General features: G+C 42.5%; 1 pseudogene; it reads left to right on the top strand.

Moving 5' to 3' along the window:
- Window positions 1–6,281: 6,281 nt before the first annotated feature.
- The window catches only part of LOC132530475 (coiled-coil domain-containing protein 162-like), a 40,128-nt pseudogene continuing 25,384 nt past the window's right edge, over window positions 6,282–21,025 (top strand).

The raw sequence follows: 21,025 nt of genomic DNA, 5'->3' as shown, positions 1-21,025 counted from the left end.
ACAGAGAGAGCCGAATGCAGACTGCAAAGCAGGTGTCATTGGGTCCATAGGTCTGATCCTTCATACTCTAGTCAGCGGTGAATAAGTTATGAGATAAGCAAGGTGTTTGGTTATGAAACTGTAAACCCAGTGCTGCAAGGTGAGTCATGTTTTCTTATGACAGAAGAAAATCGTGGTTTCAGCTGGCATCAGACTTGAAACAGCTGAAATACTCATGGCTAATAATGATCTGAGGGAGTGGTCATCCATTTCTGGTCGCTCTCGGGAACTCTTAGAGTAACTCCTAGGCTGGCAGTTCAGAGACGTGTGACTACTGACCAACCCACAGTAGTAGGAAGAGAACTCTTTAAGCAGGACTCAAAGGGAGAATTTCTTTCAATTATATGTTTCCCCCTGATTATTTAAGCAAGTATTATTGTGTTTTCATTTTTTTAAATAGAAAATATTAAAAAAGTATTATTAACAACATTAAAGTCAATGGCACATTTGCTTCAAAATAATATGGAGGTGGGGAGTGATGAAGATGGGGCAGGACTGGCCATAGGTTGGTGGTTCCTAGGGCCGGGTGATGGGAGCTATTCTGTTTGCTTTTGTATGTGCTCAAAAGTTTCCATAAGTAAAAAGATTTTTTTTAAAAAGTGAAATAGTAAGAATGGCTTAAAAAAAAATTAATCATAGTCCCCCACTAGGGGACGGTCACAGTCATTTTGGTTTTTTTCCAGTATTTTCCCTGTGCATACATGTATCACACTATACATACACCACATACGGACACCACCATAAGGTTTAGGAAACTTGGACTTCCACACAGAGCCGAAAGTCTGATATGTTCAAGGGGGACTTTGAGCTAGATATGTTGCTCTGATTTTTATGGATTTTTTTTTAATAGTTGAGAGCACGGGGCTTGTAAACACAACTACTCCTAATTTTCTCCCTCAAAACCACGTGTAAAGGATACATAGACGTGTTCAAAACGGATGTTTTAGTTTCATTTTGTTCCTTTTCGTTTTTAGCTATGCCTCTGTAGGCTGAGTGACCGTGACCTCAAGGTGGCTCATGGAGAGCTGGCGGACAAGCAGCTGCTAGTGGAAGATGTCCTTCTGAGTAACTATCATATGATCATGGAGCGTCCCCCAGGATGGCAGGCCACACTGGACAAAAATACACAGGTATTCTTGGTGAACGGTCTACGTACTTGACCAGTGCTGCATTGTACTGAAGGACCTTTCTATCTGGGAGATGGACTAGATAGCTTCATCCATCCCATAGCCTCTCCCAGGGTCCTGGGACTGTGCTTATGCCGCACGGGAGCAGCAGTGAAGCAGGGGTAGCCCATGAGAGCCCCTCCAAAGTATGTTCTTTCACAGCAAGTCCCATGATCAGTGGTATATCTATTTCTTTTAATTTTAACACTAGAACAAACTTCATGGGGGGCGGTCCGTTGAAACCAATTTGAACTCCAACTGGCTGCTTTTCCTTGTGAGTCTCACACATTTCGGGCTGGAATTGGCAGGGTATGACAGAGGCCCCAGGTGAACGTCTTCAGCCTGGCTCCTGTCTGCATCACTCCGCTAGCCCATGGACTCCTAAGCAAGCACTCCCTTCTCCGGACTTGCCTCCCTGAAGCTCTAAGGTACCAAGAGCCAGCAGTCCCCCTAGTATCATAACTTGAAACAATTCTGCATGATTCTGGAACTAGACAGAGACTTGTCTGGACGTGGGGTAAGCTAGCCAGTGCCCCCGTTTAAAGAGTCCCCTTTTCAGAGCCAAAGTCTCTGCACCAGCCATTTCCATTTCCTTACCTTCCATCCACTCCTTAGAAACTGTGATCTGTCTTCTCCCTCATCTCATCAAGACTGCTCTCACTGAGAGCACCGTGGTCCTTGTCACTAAATCTCCTGGATACTTTTCAGTCCCCTTCCAACCTGAATCCTTAGCAGCATTTGACACAGTGTGTCCTTCTTGAAGCCTCTCTGCCCTTAGCTTCTAAAGCACAACTCTCTCCAGTTTTCCTCTGACATCGTGGGCCATGCCTTCTCAGACTTCTGTGTCAAGTCCCCTCCCTCTGCCAATCCTGAAAATGTTGCTTTTTGGGTTCTGTCCCACTTCCACCACTGCCAGGGCTGCATTTTGACTTCCATGACTCTAGCCACTTTTGTCTTTGTGGACCCATTTCTCCATTAAAAAACATGAAGAGTTATAGTTTACAACTGTGTTAATATAAAGAAAAATATATTAATATCATAAATTATAGCATTTTATTCAACCTAAATATTCTTTTTCTTTCTGATTTTAAAAGAAATTAAAACATTTTGTGGGCCCTAAGCACTGTGCCTTCTGTGTCTAATCAATAAGTTGGCCCTGAACACTATTAATAGATCATTATTAATTAATAATGTCTATGATTGAGATCTGTTCAGAGGCTTTATTAACTATTAATTTCTTTAATTCTCACAATAATCCTATGAGGTAGGTACTTTCATAATTCTCATTTTATAGATAAGAATACCAAAACTCAAAAAGGTTAAATGATATGCCTAAAAGTCACTTGCCGAGAGAGAAAAGAAACACAGGTTCCAACCTAACAGTCAGGCCCCGGAGCTCCCTCATACTCTTATCAATGATATTGCTCCACTCCTCGCCCTCTCCATGGGCAAACCCAGCTAATTTTATAACTTGGATGGCTTTATGCGATGACTCCAAAATTTATATGTCTAGTCCAAATCTCAATCCTATCAGATTCATATGTTCAACTGCCTTGTTCCATCTCAGAGATACCGTGTCCCAAACTGAGCTCATTTTACTGCCCCTAAAGGTGCTCCTCCTTCCTTATTCCCTGTCAGTTAACCACCACGTGCCCAGTTACCCAGGCAAAAAAAATCTGGACACCCATCTTTGATTTCTGTCTATCATACCCCACAATCAGACACCAAGTTCTACTATCCTATTATTTTAATATCTTTCAAGTTTTCTCCATCCTCCCTCAGCACTCCCCTCCACCAGTCCAAATCACTGTCATCTCCTAATGCTGGGCCAAGATCATAACCTCCAAAGGACTCCCTGTATTCCCTTTGCCTCCTTCATGTCCACTCACCAGGATAGTATTTTAAAATGCAAACCCGATTATGTCACTTCCCTCCTATAACTCTTCAATGACTTCCAAATGCCCTGAGAATAGAGTCTGGGTGCCTTAACCAGATCTTCACAACCTGAATCCTGCCAATATCTCTACCCTCAACTCCTTTTATTTTGTCAGATGCACCATGCTCTCTCCTCAGTACCTTCATGCAAACTGGCCCCTCTGGTGGAAAACTTCCCTGTGCTCCCACTCTCTGCTTCATCATCTGATTAACTCCTATTTATCCTTCAGATTTCAACTTCCAAACCACTCTTTCAGAAGCTTTATCTGATCTCCCACCTTTGAGCCAATACCCCTCTGTGCCAGTTAGGGTGCACCTGCTAGAAGTAACTAGTCATGACTTAAATTAGAAAGTGTATTAATCTTTCCAAACAGGTCGAGAAGGAGGCAGTTCATGCTGGTGCAGGCACCCAGCTCTGCCATCCTGGGTATATCAGCAAAATGTCTCCCTCATCCTTGTAAGATGAAGACAGGAGCAAAAAAGCTTTCTCCTTAAGGGGCTTTGTCTTTTTATCAAGGAGGGAAATCTTTTTCAGAAGACTTCTAGTAGATTTTTCTTGTGTCTCACTGGCTAAAACTGAGTCACAAATCCATTTCAGGCCAACTAGTGGGAAATGAAGTATGTTAGATGTGCCAACTAAACTCCACAGCGGGATTCAATGCCTCACCCAGAGGGAGCATTTGCAAAGCTGGATATAGACCAAGTAGTGCCAAGACCAAGAAGCCTGCCAAAAGGCCCTTTGGTCCTCTGTTTACTCTCTTTTGGCCCTGTTTCTGATGGATTACCATCTTTCCCTGACAATTCTGCCCTCCCCTGCCTTGTTCTTTATCCTGTTTCCTGTTTCTTCTCCCATCCTGTAAAACACTTAGGAAGAGAAGACTTCTCTTAACAGGAATATATTAACAAGGTAAGTTTGCTTTTAAATTATTATTTATTTTAATTGGTTTTATTTTATGATTGGTTCCATTTAAGAGTATTTCAATATTCATAGACAATAGGCAGCCCTGGAATTTATACTGCCTGTGACTTAGGACTCTAGGTTTCCTGTCCCAGCTATGCCACCAGTTCTATGACCTCTTAGACTTCAGTCTCGAAGACTCCCAAGTGAAGGTGATGGATTAGCTCAGGACCTTTAACATGGTCCCAGGAGCCCTGGGTTCCTCAGAGGCACCTTGGGGCTTTTTGAGTGGAGGGGCCCAACTACATGGCCTGTAGGCAGCCCCCTCCTTGTCACCACGCTTGGCCTTGGTCTGTTGGATATCTTGGGTCACTGAGTAAGATTTCATTTGCTGAAAGGCTTCTGAGGATAAAATAAATTTGGAAACGCATGAATTAGCTGATTGTTGAGGAGGTAGGCTACTAGGTGGAAGGGTTGCCAGCTGTTGGCAGGAGTTCACTCTCCCCTTGGTCTTGCTTGTAGTTCTTCCCCTAACCACCTCTCTTTCTGGCGGCCCCACCCCCATCCTACCCTCCCCATATGTTAATAGCACTGATCTAGGGTCCAGTTACATCATGTGGTGGTTCTTCCTGTTCCTGACCAGGAAACTTGAGTGTCCAAGGTATTGTTACCTGAATGTCCTCTGAGTCCCTTCCTGTCATAACATCATGGTCCAGGTGTGCAAAGGAAAGCTCCTTTTCCTATAACTGAGACACTGTCTTCAGGCTGAGGGTGGGATACAGGTTCCCCTTCTGTCTGTCACTCTCTGGGTAGCCCTGGCCCTCACATTGCTGGTGCAGGAGAGCAGGGACCTGAAAACCTTATTCCCTCCACGTCCTCCTGGGCTCACAGCAGCCCCTCAACAAACACTTATTTAATGAAAGCACCAAAGAATGAATGAACAAATCATAATTTTAAAGTGAAATTTCCTATTGAATAATAAATTCAAATCAAGAGACATATTCTCTGCCTAACTTTTAAAGGATGGGAGGAGGAATAGGAGATAAGATAAACTTAAGTTTCCATTTCCTTACCCATAAAATGGGTAAAATCCCCAATTTAAAGTTATAATATAGCTCTACCATGATGGGTTGTTAAATCTTGAGTGTGTGGAAGAGCTCTTTCCAAAATGCAGAGGCTAAATATGAAAGGCTCAATTTTTCAACGGCAGATAAAATGTTGGCACCCAAGTAAAAGAGTTTTAAAGTGAGTGGTTCACAGCTCAAGCAGAAACTTGAAATGGAGACATTTCTCTCCTTTCTATATACTGTCTATTCAGGAAGGACGCTTATACTCTCTAAGCTCTACATGTGCTGCTGGCCTGTAAACCATTCCTCCTGGGGAGAAAAGTCATTCTCCAAAGACTTCATTCTGCATGAGCTGAATGAATGTAAAAGGTCATCCTGTAGTGGTCTATGACTAATAAAAAAAAAAAAAAGAATTTCTGTAATGCTTTCAGCCAGATTTGTCCAGAGTACAAGGATTCAGAAGTTGGTTCCAAAGCAGCCCAAAGACCTCCAGACTGCTGGGGGGCCCGTGTGATGCAGTGATGTCCCTTGCTTTGCTGAGATCATTTCTGGTGCTCTGGTAGCAACTGGAAGCGCTAAAGAAGCACTGGGGCCGACTCAAGCTGTGAGGCCAGGACATCAATTCTCCCCCTCTCCACAAACAGTTCTCGGAGCTCTATGGGTAAGTGTGCTCAGGGGGAAATTCATGTGAAGGAGTGGAACCTGGGACCTGGCAGATGACTGCCCTTGCTCTGAGGGTGACGTTTGGTCCATGAATTTGGTATGCCTAGCCCCACTGATCACAGAGGAAGCTGGGCAGTGTGTCTCTGTGAACAGTGCTTTATGGGAAAAGCTGAGTTCTATTGACTGCAGGGACAGCCCTGGGTTCCACTGAGCAACACTGTATATCATTTTCCCAGAGTTCTGTCCCTGGGAACTGGTGCTTCTGAAGTGTCCCTTCAGTGCTAACTCTAAGCTTTTTAGCTCATAGGATCCCAGCGAGAATTGAGTGGGGAGTGCTGCTGCCGTGACCTCCTCTCCACTCTCTGCCCCATTAGACCCAAGTCTAATGAGTCTCTGAGAGCCTCAGGCATCACAGCCAAGGGTACAATATGGTGCAGCATGAGGTGTTCAGTATGCAGAGTGCTGGGTTGTTTTCTCAACTTCAAGCCCTGGCTGGGGTGACTTAGCTGGTGGGAAAGGCATGTGGTTTCTGCCATGTGTCTGTAACCAAACCAGCATTCACTAAGCACCCAACCACCACCCCAGGACCTTCCTGAGGGTATTGGTGGCCGAGTCCAAATTGTCTATCTTATGAGTTATAACAGTCAGCTTTCCTGGTAAACAGGGAGTGAGGAGACTAGTCAATATTTTGAAGAATGAAGACTGAAATTAAATGTGCCCAATGGGAAAAGGCCTCACGATTTAATATTGACTAAGGGAGTGGTAACTGTGGTGGATTTAGATGTCGATGTAAGTGTCTGTGATGAGTTGGGAGGTTTATGCATGATGACAGGAAACAGAACATGAATGAAAAGAATTGTCAGAGAATCTGAAAGAGAAAAAATGTTTGTTAATTTCTGTCTCTCTTCTTTAATAGAACTCACATTCTCTACCCTAGCATGAAAGCTATAGCTAGGCGGATCGGGAAAGAAGATGAATTTGAAGGACTTATAATAAGTAGTAAGTCTACTCTTCCCCCTAAAGGAGCTTCAGAAATTGAAATAAAAACTCAGCAGGTATGCAGGAGCTATTTTTTTTCTTTTTCTTTTCTTTTTTAATAGATCTTTATTGGAGTACAATTGCTTCACAATACTGTGTTAGTTTCTGTTGCACAACAAAGCGAATCAGCCATATGCATACACATGTCCCCATATCCCCTCCCTCTTGAGCCTCCCTCCCACCCTCTCTATCCCACCCCTCTAGGTGGTCGCAAAGCACCGAGCTGATCTCCCTGTGCTATGCGGCTGCTTCCCACTAGCTATCTATTTTACATTTGGTAGTGTATATATGTCCATGCCACTCTCACTTCACCCCAGCTTCCCCCTCCCCCCGCACCCCATGTCCTCAAGTCCATTGCAGGAGTTATCTTGAACTTGACTTGAAAATTTGCTTTATGACATTAGCATGTAAAACTACAGATATACCCAAGTGGTGTTTTTGCTAAGAAGATAAGTGTTTATTGAGGGCTTGTAAATTGCTGAACAGACTCTGAGGAAACTCAGTATGTAAAGGTATGTGGGGCTTTGATTAAGCAAATAACTACCCTTTAACATCTCAGTTTTGTAAGTCTAGGTTTTCATATTTTTATTTTCCTCAAATTAAAAAAAAAAGACAATAGAAAACATAACCACTAGCATCTTAAACATAAAATCCTGCACACAGGTATCTCCCCTGCAACACGCACACTCATGGAAGTGGAATATTTAAAATAGCTCCTGTGATTGTTTTTCCGAGAATAAGACAACACAATTTATGTACTAGTCTATTTGGTGTGTGTTGATGGTCTATGTGGAGGGGTTGTTTTCCCAAGTGTTTGTTCCTCTTGGTCCTGGGATGCGGGCTCTGCCTGGCTGTGCTTATTGTAACAGGGAACAGACTCTAGCTGGTTGGGTGTAAGTGCAGAGGTGCATGTCCACTGAGCATCCAGGAGAACTCAGCACTCGCCCCCACCCCCACCCCCTGCCCACACACACACCCCAGTCCCAAGCCTGTTGCTTACCCTTCTGAACTCTGCTTCCTCTCTAGCACCTGGGGTCCTCTGACAGGGAGAAACGTGGGCTTTGCAAGCATAATGGGTAGAGTAAGAGTTCAGGGGTATTGGAACACAGTTTTTTCTTGATCATGTATGGAGTTTTAAATCTTCCCGTGAAATCCTCCTTGGTATCTAAATTGAGTTTCAGACCTAAGCGCTTCTTATAATAACAGCTCATGAAATTCCTGGCCACATTTAGAGACTCCAAAACACAAGAGGTCGCTTCGGACATTGAGCACTTTGCAATTTAGCAGAACCTGGTAAAAAGGGATATATTTTATCAATCAAGATGTGGGCCAGGAAAAAAAGATGTCTGTCTCCAAAAAGGTGCATCTACCCCACTTGGGAACCCAAAAAAGGAACCGTTTCTTCTTCCCCAGGAGAGAGTAACAAAAGGACTGGACCCAGCCCAAGGCCCTTATGCAAGAATTTAGGAGCCTAGAGTATAAGCCAATAGTGGAGAGTGGCTCTCAAACTGCTTACACTAGCTTCAGAAACTTCTGGAAAATCTTGAAATTCATATGATCCAGGAGGTATTAAGTTAACAGAGAGATAACACTAGTTGTATCAGAAAAGTCCAAGGAGCAGCATACTCTCCCTATAGGTAAAGTATGTTTATTTTATACTTTATAAAATAACATTTTTATTTTTTTTCCTAATTATGAAAGCAATCCATGTGTCCATATTCATGGAAAAACAAAAACAAAAACACTACAACGCTCAGAAAATAGTATAAAAATTACTTTTTAACACCTTGGCCCAAGAAATAAGTACTTAAAAAAATTTTTTTTTATTGAAGTATAGTTGATTTACAAGGTTGTATTAGTTTCTGGTGATTCAGTTATATATTCTTTATCAGATTCTTTTCTGTTGTAGTTTATTATAAGATATTGACTATAGTTCCCTGTGCTCAGAGAGAAGTACTTTTACCGTTTTGATATATATTCTTGACTTAAAGGGCTTTTAAGTAGAAAACATTTGTAAACTTCAGTCTCTGCTGATTAACTCATAGCTGATATAAAGTTGAAATGGGGGAAACACATAAAGCTTTTTCGTATATATAAGCGTATATAAATATATATCTTAGAAATACATATATTTGGGATAGGAAGACAATCAAAATTGTTTCATTTGAGGTCTAAAGTCAGGGTGACTTAATGGGCAAGTGACTAGTACACTCCCACAGGACTCTCACAGGGTCACTTGGGGTTTAATGCTTTGTAGGTTCCATCTTGTACTCTTCATTTTCACGTAGAATTTGTATTTTGTAAGTGGCATCCAGTGAGTCAATGGAGGATGCACCAAAGGCTTGTAGCCTGGGCTCACACACACTCCTGCTGCCTCCCCACCTTGCCAGGAGGAGTTCTCAGCTGCCTGCTCCTCTGCCCTCTGGCATCCCAGGCACCACTAACTTCCCCCTCACCATCTGCATCCAGCAATGGCTGCCATTCCCCACCCAGTGGGGGCCTGAGCACGGCGAGGGCATGTGTGGGGCATGTGTACCTGACAGCATTTCAGGGACCCCAGACTGGCAGCACCAGGCTATGTTTGATGGGTGACTCACTGGGTGTGAGCTTGTTGCCCATCCCTGGGAACCTAGAATATCCCAGGGCAGAGGTTGCAATACCCTTGGGGTTGCCCATCCGCGGTAGATAGGAGCAATGGGCCTGAAGGAAGAGGAGACGCCCAGCTCAACTTCTTCGCCCCTGGCTCGGCATGAAGCCTCAGTCCAGTAGCTAGTAGACCAGGTGCATTCATGCACCAGTCACAGGGTGGGGCCCCTGGTACCCCTGCGTGCATCCCCATGCCAAGGAGCCAACATTAAAAACAAAAACACTGTGACAGGTCAAGAGAGAGACTGAAGAAGAAAGAAGAACATTTTATATTTTAGTACCTTTAATGGCACTTTTTTCCTGCTTTTTGAACAAGGCCTGCGTTTTTATTTTTCATGGGGCACCATAGATTATGTGGCCGGTCCTTTCTGAACTACAGTGTCTACTCCTAACTCCTACTAATTCTGTAGGAAAATCCACAACCTTTGAGCTAAGGGGAGTTGTTTGACTAACAAAATAAATAATGGTTTCCTTTTGAGACAAGGTTCACAGACATTGTAATGTTAATTAATAACCTTTGTGGGCATCTAAGACACTGTGGTTTTATCAGTGCTTCGAGCAACTGAATTCTGTAAGCAGGACTTTGGGAAAAGGCTTTGCAGTGAGAGAGCAAGCCCCCACCAAATGGGCATCTCTGACTGTCACCAGAGAGTGGAGTGTGGTTGAGCTCTGATTACAGAACATTTAACAAGACACAAAGCGACTGTTGTTTGTGCTGTGTTTGCTGCATCCAGGCGGTTCCCTTCTGAGTCCTTGGAGAAAATCCACAAGCACAGGGCAGGTGCAACCATCTGCACGTTTCAGGGCTGTGATGCTTCTGAGACTTCCGGGTGGGGGCCCGGGGGGGGAAGTGTCTTTGCTTGGCAGCTGTGCTATGTGTTGCCTTGTGCAGGGTTCTTGTCAGCTGTGCTTGGAAAGGGCCTTCAGTAAGGGGCTGGTGGGAGTCAGGCAAAGGGGAGGGGTAGAGTTATTTTTAATGGTGGTAAGGTTGATATTACCAAACCTTACCAAAACCTAGAGTATACTGGCCAATTCTAAAGTCTTGTTCAGATTCTGTACTCTTAAGATTTTTTAAGTAAATGCCAGTAATGAGGGTGTTTTGTTATTGTTGGGTTTTGTTTTTGAATCATGGTTCAGCATGATTCAGTGGAGAGGCCTAGGTCTTCTCCTGTGCTGAGTTCCCCCAGTGCAAGTGATGGAGTCCCCACTGTGTGCTAGGGGTGCTTTTATATTCTTCGTCTTAGTCTTCCTGAGACCTCTGTGGGCTGGGTATGTGGAAGAGGGTGATAAAACCTTGGAACTCGCACTCACCTACTGTTCGTCTCAGCAGCAAGGAGCAGCCATAGTGGATTGGGCTTCCAACAGGGGCTGCTTCTTCATGCAGAGATCACCATTTGTGGTCAAGGTTAGCTTGGGGCTAGGGGTTTCTCCAGAGGGAGTTGGGAATGGAGAGTATTGAGAACAGGGGACATCACAGGCTCGAATATTTCTCCCCTATTTCCTTCCCTCCTCCCCACCTTGTCTTGGAGCTTAATCTTTTTATACAGCTTCTGAATGAGCTTCCAGTTTGTCAGTGAGCATCTGAAAATGTGGCAGCCACACCTGGTCTGGTGCTAGTTCTTGGTAGCTTGTGCTCCCCCGAGAGTGATCAAAAGCAGCCCCAGATATCCTCACTCAGCCTCAGGGCTTGCTTAACAGAGAGATGGGCACCACTGATTCAAAAAGGCTCTGCCATTCCCCATCTTTGACATTTTGGCATTGAAGTAATTTTTAATTGATCTTCTAAATTTCTCTGAGAAGTTTATAAGGCCAGCAGCCTCCAAAGTGGAGGCATATATCCCAGGGGTGTGGGAAGAAAATACTAGAACTTCTAAATAGATTACGTCTGTATGTAAGAAGCCCATGTTACACGCTACACTAAGGCGTCCTGAAGTGACCACGGGGAGGCAATGCACAAGAGAATAATAAGAAAGAGTAGAGTTGACAGTACTAATCCTAGTACATGCTTATCTTTAGCCACATTATGAGGTTAAAAAAGATAACCTAATCACATCTAAGAAGTCAGGCAAAACTTTTTTTTAAGTCAAAGAAACTATTGGGAATGTGGATTGAGATTCATTCTTATTGTTGATGAATCTCACCCTATGTACATCATGCTTTGCAATATTAGCCATCGATAGTACTGGAGGTAGTTATGAATACATAAACAGACATATGTTAAAGGTGAGTGAACAAAAATGCTTTTCTTGAAGGAAGCACCATCAAAACATTTGGGAGAACGTGGGCTAAGTCAGCATTTCCCCAGAAGTGTGCCCTGGAATACTAACTCCTCAGCATGTTAATGCGGTAGTTCTCCCAACCCCCCTTCACTAACAGACTCATGGATTACCTGAAGCTTTCCATTCCTTTGGTAGCACAAGCCAGCAAAGTACTCACTAATCACAGCCTCTGGGTAGCATATGTTTACCTAGCATCATTCATCGTTGTTGCTCCAAACCCGTTTGTGCCAGTTTTACTTGTCATTGTGTTTAATTTAATTATTATGTAAACCAATGAAATAGGAGTACAAAAAGAAAGATCTGTTCTCTAAAAACTAAGTTGAAATAGATAAACTGTGGTACATCCAGTCAACGGAATATTACTGAACGCTAAAAAGAAATGAGCTATCAAATCATGAAAAGACATGAAGGAAGCTTAAATGTATATTACTAAGTGAAAGAAGCCAACCTGAAAAGGCTACATATTGTATGATTCCAACTATGTGACATTCAAAAAAAGACAAAACCATGGAGACAGTAAAAAGATCAGTGGTTGCCAGCAGTTGAGAGAGGAGAGAACAATGAATAACAGAGCACGGAGGATTTTTAGGGCAATGAAACTATTCTGTATGATACTACAGTAGTGGATACATGCCACTATACATTTGTCCAACCCATAGTTTCACAAGAGTGAACTGTAATGTACACTGTGGACTTTGGATGATAGTGATGTGTCAATGTATGTTCATCAGTTGTAGCAGATGTACCACACTGGTGCGGGATGTTGATAGCTGGGGAGGCTGTATGTTTTGGGTGAGGGTGCAGGGAATTTATGGGAACTCTCTGAATTGTCTGTTCAATTATTCTGTGAACCTAAAACTTCTTTTAAAAAAACAAAAGATGATGCTTTTGGATTGTTTCATGGTCTTTAAGATTCCTCTCCATAGAAAGAAACACGCCAAAAACACACACACACTAGAAATTGTAGACCACACACTATGTATTATGATTTATAGAGGAAAGATGGTACAGAACTCCAGTGAGTGGGTACATACAAAGAAAAAGCCTAGGCTCTATGTTAGAAGATTGGCAAATGTTTGTATATTTGTGTTTGTTTGGGTCTTTTTTGCGGTACGCGGGCCTCTCACTGTTGTGGCCTCTCCCGTTGTGGAGCACAGGCTCTGGACACACAGGCTCAGCGGCCATGGCTCACGGGCCCAGCCGCTCCACGGCACGTGGGATCTTCCGGGACCGGGGCACGAACCCATGTCCCCCTGCATCGGCAGGCGGACTCCCAACCACTGCGCCACCAGGGAAGCCCTATTTGTGTATTTTTAATTTAAATAAAATGTTTAAGAGAGTGCATGTCATTTTTTAAGCATTCTCTGGTTTAGCAGACTTCTTATGATTGACGAACCAACTCTTAGTCTTGATTGCATTGGACAGGAGGATTTCTACTGTGTTTTGCAGGGGTTAGGGAAGAAGGGTTTTATTTGCTTTTTCAAGATAAGTTTCGGAAACTGGGAGTAAATAATGTTAGAAAGGTTCCTTTACTCCAGACTTTCTCAGAGCCTTTACTATCCTACTGTGTGTTGAATCTCCAGAGAGAGAGTATGAAATGTTCTTTGAATTTATTTGACCACAGAACCCTTTTATTCCCTTGGGAATATCTTTCATCACCTCAAAGAACTAGTGTTCTGGGAAGCAGTTTGAGAAACACAGGAGTACAAAATCCATACATATGCTTGAAGCAATAAGGTCTTCCACCTACCAGTTGCCCCCAGCCACCCAGCTGATCAAGAGAACAACGTGATTGGCAGTTGTGTGCCTTCAAATTTCAACTCTGCCTTGGCTTAGGATGCAGGGGCCCCTCAGGTGCAGAGCGTTGGTGGTTGTGTTAGAGAAGTGAAGTGCTGCCAAACCAGGGTGCCCTTCAGAAGGAGGGGGCTGTGTGGGTGTGGGGTGTTCAGAGAGGAGGAGAGGGGAAGTCATTTGGCCACCAGGAAGTCAAAGTTTCCTTCAGTCAAATGACCTAGGAACAGAGTGAGAGGGAAGAAAAAACCGCAATTGTACCCCCAGTGTGCTATCTCCCTCCCACCTCCATGCTTTGTCTTAAAGAAGCCATGCACACACACACCTAAAATGGGACACATTTGGAGACCACCAACACCACCTGGCCAGGAACTGTTTCTCTTGGATGAATTCTTCTCATCCTGACTTCGCCTGACTCCTGCCTACAGATGCAGGTGCATGTCTGCCCTTGAACTCAGGAGGAGGAAGCATGAGGGAAGAATTCCCAACACTTCAGTAAAATATTACCCCCTTAGCTGAACCCATAGCTAAACCCCAAACCAGCTCTGTGGGCATTTGCCAGGTGAAGATCCCCAAACTAGAAGTGTGTGACCCCTCACAAGGATTATCTGTGAGCCAGAGACCTGCCAGGAGAGTACCCTGGAAAAAGTATCCAGTTTCTTATCTGAGCATTTCTGAAACATACATGAGCTCTGTCTTGTCAAAGTTTAGACTTATGGAAGTCTTAAACATCTTAGAAGTATGAACTTCTAGGCACAACATTAACTCTTGGATTTTCTACTTCAACTATGTTAGGACAGTGGTGATATGTCTATTCACCTTTATTATCCTAAAGAAAAAGCAAAATCAGATTTATTTGTTTATGATGGAAAGTAGCCAATTGTAGAAGAAATGTTGAATTCCATTTTGAAAAACAGGACCCCTGATAAATAATAAGTGCAAACACCAGAGGCTCCTGCTCTGTCATATCCACATTTCGGGGAGGATTTTGCTGGACGCTTGCTCTTGTGTGCACTGAGTCTCCCGTCTGAAAATGAAAGTATGAGTAGGAAATCTCATCTAAAATTAGAAACAGGTGGGGGCAGGGAGAGGCCCTGTGGGTACACTTGCTGGTGGCCAACCCCACCCCCAACAGAAAAGGGAGTGGGGCGGGACTTGGCTTCCACCTCTGAAGCCCTACGACTCTGTCAGGTTCAGGACTCCCCCGGAGTGGGAAGAGGAGAGAAATAGGTGAGTGAGGTTAAGAGGTGCAAGCTTCCAATTACAAAGTAAGTGAGTCATGGGGACAAAATGTACAGCAGAGGGAATATAGTTAATAATATTGTAATAACTTTGGTGACAGATGGTAACTAGATTTATGGTGGTGATCATTTTGTAATGTATAGAAATATTGAATCACTATGTTGTGCACCTGCAACTAACACAATGTAGTAGGTCAATTATACCTCAATTAAAAAAAAAAAAAAAGACTCTCCTGGGGCCATGGGTGAGGAAGTAGGCCTCACACAAAATGATTACGTACACAAGTACTTTTGCTCTCCCATATGGAAGTTAAAGAGTGTTGACATACTTCATTGTTCCAGCACTGTCATATTATTTTTAAATTTGATTTTATTTTTTAACAGATAATGCATTTACCTGGTTCAAAACTCAAAATGACATAAAACATATATATTTAGCAGGCTTGTTGCCACCACTGACCCCCTTCTGCCACCCCTATGTAATCATCTATTTCAGTTTTTAATATATCCTTTTCAGTGCTTTTTATATATATACTATTTCATTCTTTTATTCAATACCTATTTCCTAAGCACCTGCTATTTTCTAGGCTATATATTTTAAGCACTGTTTTGGGCATACAGTAGTCCTCCCTCTTCTGTGGGGAGTATGTTGCCACACCCCTAGTGGATGCCTAAAACCAGGGATGGTACCAAACCCTATATATATATATATATATATATATATATATATATATATATATATATATGATTTATGTAGTATACTGTGTTTTTTTCCTATACATGCATACCTACGATAAAGTTTAATTTATAAGTTAGGCACAGTGAGAGATGAACAATAACTAATAATAAAATCGAACACTTATAACAATATATTATAAAAAAGTTATGTGAATGTGATCTCTCTCGAAATATTGTACTGTACTCACCCTTCTTCTTGGGTTGGTATGAGATGATAAAATGCCTACGTGATGAGAGGAAGTGAGGCGAATGACGTTGGCATTGTGATTTAGCACTGGGCTTCTGTTGATCTTCTAACGACAGGTCAGAAAGACGATCGTCTGCTTCAGGTGACCCTGGATCATTGGGCCATTATGACGTCCATGGTTGTCAGGAGACTATGTTAGTGGTTGGGGATCCCGGGTGGGGCGGGATGGAGCAGGATGGCCCAAGATTTCATCGTGCTACTCAAAATGGTGCTCAATTTAAAACTTACGAATTGTTTATTTCTGCAAGTTTCCATTTACTATTTGCAGACTGCAGTTTACCACAGGTAACTAAAACTGCAGAAAGCAAAACCACGAATAAGGGAAGACTACTGTACATCCTAACTGTCATGGAGCAAAAATCCTTCCTCTCATGGAATTTATCATCTAGAAGGGGGTAGACAGACAATAATCAATGAACATAAGAAATAAGAAAATTATGGAGTGAGGAGGATGGTGGTGTGAAGGTTCAAAGGGGCACATTGTAATTTTAAATAGGGTAGTCATGATAGACTTCACTGAGAAAGTGACGTTTTGAGCAGAGTTGAAGAAGGTGAGGGAGTTAGCTGTGTGGGTATCTGGGGGAAGAGCATTCCAGACAGAAAGCCCATACAAAGGCCCGAAGCAGAGCATGCCTGTCATATTCATGGAACAGCAAAGACCCAAGTGTGGCTGGAGTGGAGAGAGTGAGGAAGAGTAGTAGGAGATGAAGTCAGAGAGGAAGCATGAAAGGACAACAGACTGTGCAGGAGCTTGCAAGGACTTCAGTGTTTACTCTGAATGTGATGGGGAGCCTGTCCCAGATTTTGAGTGGCATGATCTGACTTACATTTGAATAGAATCTCTCTGGCTGCTATGTTGGGAACAAAGGGTGGAAGAAGGGAGAGGCTGGTTTTGAGGCTATTGCAGTAATCCAGGCAAGAGGAGATGGTGAATCAAACACGGTTGGGAGCAGTGGAAGTATTAAGTGGTAAGATTCTGGGCATATTTTTAAAGTAGTCACTGATGAATTGGGTATAGGGTTTGGGAAAAAGAGAAGAGTCCATGATGACTCCAAGGCTTTTGACCTGAGCAACTGGGAAAACTGAATTGCCATCAGTTGAGATGGCAAGTTAGGGAGGGAAGATCAGACATTTAATTATGCACAAGTGAAGTTTGAAATGCCTTTTAGACATCCAAGAAGAGATGCCAAGTGGATATTAGATCTAAATTTGAGGGTTGTCAGCATACAGATGGTATTTAGCCATGATACTAAATGAGATAGCCAAGGGGGTGAGTGCAGATAGGAAAAACAAAAACGGTGAACCAAGGGCTGAGTCCTAGGACACTCTAATGTTAAGAGCTGGTGGTAGAGGGGGAAGGCAGGAGGAGAACCAGCAAAAGGAACCTACAGGGAACAGTGAGGTAGAGGAAAACTAGGACAGGATGGTGTCCCAACGTCTGGTGATGGAAGTTTCTCAAGAAAGAGGAAGTGAAAAATTGTGTGAAATGTTATTGGCAGTCAAGTAAAACCACTGGCTTTAGCCACGTTGAGGTCACTGGTGTTTATGACAAAATCAGTTTCAGTGGAGTGAAAGGTAAAAGCTGTGTGAGTGGGTCTAAGAAGGATTTTGAGAGAAGTCACAGACATTAAGTATAGACATCTCTTTCTGAGAGATTTGCTAGAAAGGGAGCAAAGAAACGAGGCAAAAGCTGACAGGGGAAATGGGGTCAAGTGGAGAATTTTTATGAGGTGGGAAAAATGTGTGCTCTTGTGAATGATTCAGGAAAGAGGGGAGAAGTGATGATATCAGAGAAAGGCAAATATTTGGACCAATGACCTTGAATAGACTTGAGGGGATAGCCTCTCCCTTTATTGTTATTTTCTGTATCTTTCTTTTAAAAGATAGCATTTTATACCCACTTTTCTACACCTTGCATTTTCCGCTTAATTTATGGTTCTTTTCACATCAGTACATGGAGAAATTCTTCTCTTTTTTTACAGCTGCATACTATCCCATTGTAAGGATATACTACAGTTTGTGTATTGTTTCTAAGTTTTTGCTGTCCTCAGCAATGCTATTCTGAATAACTGTGTATATGCCTCATCACATGTGTGTCAGCCCTGTTGCTGCTTCAGTGCAGGAGCTAAAGTTCATCTTCTGCGACTCTCAACATTTCTAATGTGTGACTCTTTCTTCTCTCTTTTGGATTTCTTCCTCTTTTTTTATTAACTCTGCATTCAAATTAATTTTGCCTTGTAACACCAGGAATGTACTCAAATAGATAAATATAATAGCTCTTCATTTATTTCTGATCGTTGTGTTAGGTCAAAATAATTGTTCAGATACATATAGGGACTTTATGAAAACAGATGCCATATAGGATCAATAATTATATTTGATTTGGGATTTTTAGTTATGGTAACAAAATATTGTTCACTGGACTTCAGAGGTACTTTTCCAAATCTTTTTGTTAGGAATCTTGTTAGAGATCTTCCTTATTCCCATGTTCTGGAGGATCCTGTGTCCTCAACCACCACCTCCCCTCCCCTGCCTCACCCATTAGTTTTTGTGTATTTGGAAGTGACAGCTTCTGTCCAGTGTTATGTCTCAGACAGTTGCCATCTCGTAGCTATTAATGGTTGTTCAATATTTTCTGGTACTGGTGTTGGTATGTTTCTCCCCTAGACCTTTGGAAACACCAAGTCATGAGAGAAAACTTTTCAGTTATCAGACCACAAATAGTTGAAAATTTTGTACAGAGATTACTGGAGAATTACCAGGATGGTGGACTAGAGGTATGTACTGAAAATTAGTCATTCTAGAGTGTGGTTTGCTTTTTTTTTTTTTTTTAAGATAAACCCAAGCAAGAAAGACTTTCCCTTCAACACATCTCGTAATGCTTCCCTTACTCCCTTAGAGTTGAAGATGTGAAAACTGAGGCTGAACTCAAAGTAGAAATCACATGTTACCATTTTAATTTTGGAAAAATACTGATTTCTAATTAAGTTCGGAGAGTAATTAGAATATGCATGTTGGCTAATTTCAGATTTGGCCAATTCTTTAGAGTAACCTTGGAGTTTATGGATGAGTTGTTTTTAGCAACATTTCCTGTTATTGATTTTTTTAGTATAAAAATTTTAAGAGAAAAACCAAAATAACCTATGAAATCACTACCTAGAAAACTTCTTTAAATGTGCAATACGAAGAAAACGTAACACCTCAGAGAGGTAACATTTTCACCCCTATTCCACTCCATCATCCCCAGTTTCCTCTCCCAAAGGAAACCGGTATCAACAATTTTTATGTGTGTATATGTATTTGAATTCATAACTACTCCATATAATATGTATTTAACAATAATATATATTTAATACATACAACAGGCATACACACAGTCCTTGGAGTTTTTAACTGTTTACTATTGACAGGAGGTACCTTTCTAAATCAAAGGAATCTGCTGAAAAGGCAGTATGAGAGAGTGTTTGTGGAGATTTGGCCATAACAGAGTTTTTAGGATCTTTAAGGAATTAAGTCTTAAGTGCAGTAGGTAGCTGTGAATCCAGTTTCCTTTGAAATTCAATCATTTTTAAAAGCCTGCCTTAGAAAAATGTGCTCAATTTTTTGGACAACATTTTCTCCACATTTACATTTTTCTAAGCTCTCCAAATAGTCCCCATAATTTTATAATAAGCACTTCAGTTTTTATTTATAAGGTAGAGAATTCACAAGCTTGCTTAGAGATACACTATTCCTCAGAATTTATATGTATTTGTTTTAAGCTTTCAATCATACCCAGTGTGGTGCTGTGTATTCTGATGAGGGGGTGAAGTAATTCCTCTTGGATCCCTGCAGTTCAGTGATTCTCAAGCAGAAGTACAGAGGTGATTAAGGTGGGGTATGCTCAGAAAAATGTTTGAATCAAAAACTTTTGTGGCTTTCCTTAAAAGGAAGGAAATTCTGACACATGCTTCATTATGGAAGATATTCTGTTACATGAAATAAACCAGTCACAGAAACATAAATGCTGCATGATTCCACTTAGATGAGGTACATAATGTAATCAAATTCATAGAGACAGAAAGTAGAATGGTATTTGTCAGGGGCTGGCGGGTGGGGGAATGGGAAGTTAGTGTTTAATGGGTACAGAGTTTCAGTTTGGCAACATGAAAAGAGTTCTAGAGATTGATTGCACAACGTTGTGAATGTACTTAATGCCGCTGAACTGTATACTTTAAAATGGCTAAAATGGCAAATTTAATGTATGTTTTACTGTGATAAAAAAAGCAAACAAAAAGTTTGTGGCTCAAGATCTGCTCATCCCTTATCTATGTACTTCACCCCAACATTGAAGACAGGATCTTCTGGGAAAGAAATGTGAGTATTAGTAAACAGGGCAAACCTAGATCAGGCACAGCTGAAACTGAGGGCACACTGAAGAGGCTGGTATCAGCCTGCAGTTGTCTTGGAATAACAGGACCCCAGAATGTTAGGTCCCTCCAAAGTCTGTGCCTGGTGGGCTTCCAGTCTCTTCTGGATCATCTGCAGTGACTGGGAGCTCACTCTCTTTCAATCCCCACCCATACCTCCCCAGCCCCATCCCTGGCAACTCTTGTTTCAGGCACCTCTTACTGAGCTGGATTTGGCCTCCCCACTGTCTCCACCATGGATCCTAGTTCTGTCTCTGGGACACCACAGATCACGGTTCTGACCCCTCACAACAAGCCTTTAGATAAATGAGGGCAGGTCAGTCAGAGAAACTCAGTTGGGCCATTGCTAGCATGCGTGAGTCTGCTGTAAAATTACAAGTTGGGCCAGCTCCAGGAGGACAGACCCAAACAGGTGCCCCTCTGGGTGGTGGATAACAAATATTTACCCCTTCCTTCAGGCCATACAGCCTATACCAGGGCACATGGACAGGGAAATGGTGCTCCCCTCACCTGGGTGCCCCTGCACAGAGCAGCCTGCACTGGTGTGCAAGGAAAGCCTGAGCCCTGCCTTCCCTTCTTCAGCCTAAACCAGCTTCCTTTCCTTCAACCTCTATGAGTGCCCCACCCTCCTGGTCAGGATCCTCTAAATTCAAGGTTGTCTGGCCAGCCAAGAGTACCCTCGTCCTGGGTGCTCTGCTTTGATTAACGCCCATGAATGTGTTAGGTTTTGTCACAGCTGACTCATTAGGCTAACAGCCACCTGAAGCCCACACATGGCCTTCAGGCATCCTGCTACTGCCTTATTATTAGCCTTGTTCTTGTTCAACTTGGTCCACTCTTTGAACCTCTTGAAATCTTTAAAACTCTG

Source organism: Lagenorhynchus albirostris, chromosome 12 (genome assembly GCF_949774975.1).
Source record: "Lagenorhynchus albirostris chromosome 12, mLagAlb1.1, whole genome shotgun sequence".
NCBI lineage: Eukaryota > Metazoa > Chordata > Mammalia > Artiodactyla > Delphinidae > Lagenorhynchus > Lagenorhynchus albirostris.
Note: the sequence above shows the minus strand (reverse complement) of the source record. Positions and strands in the feature narration are given on the sequence as shown.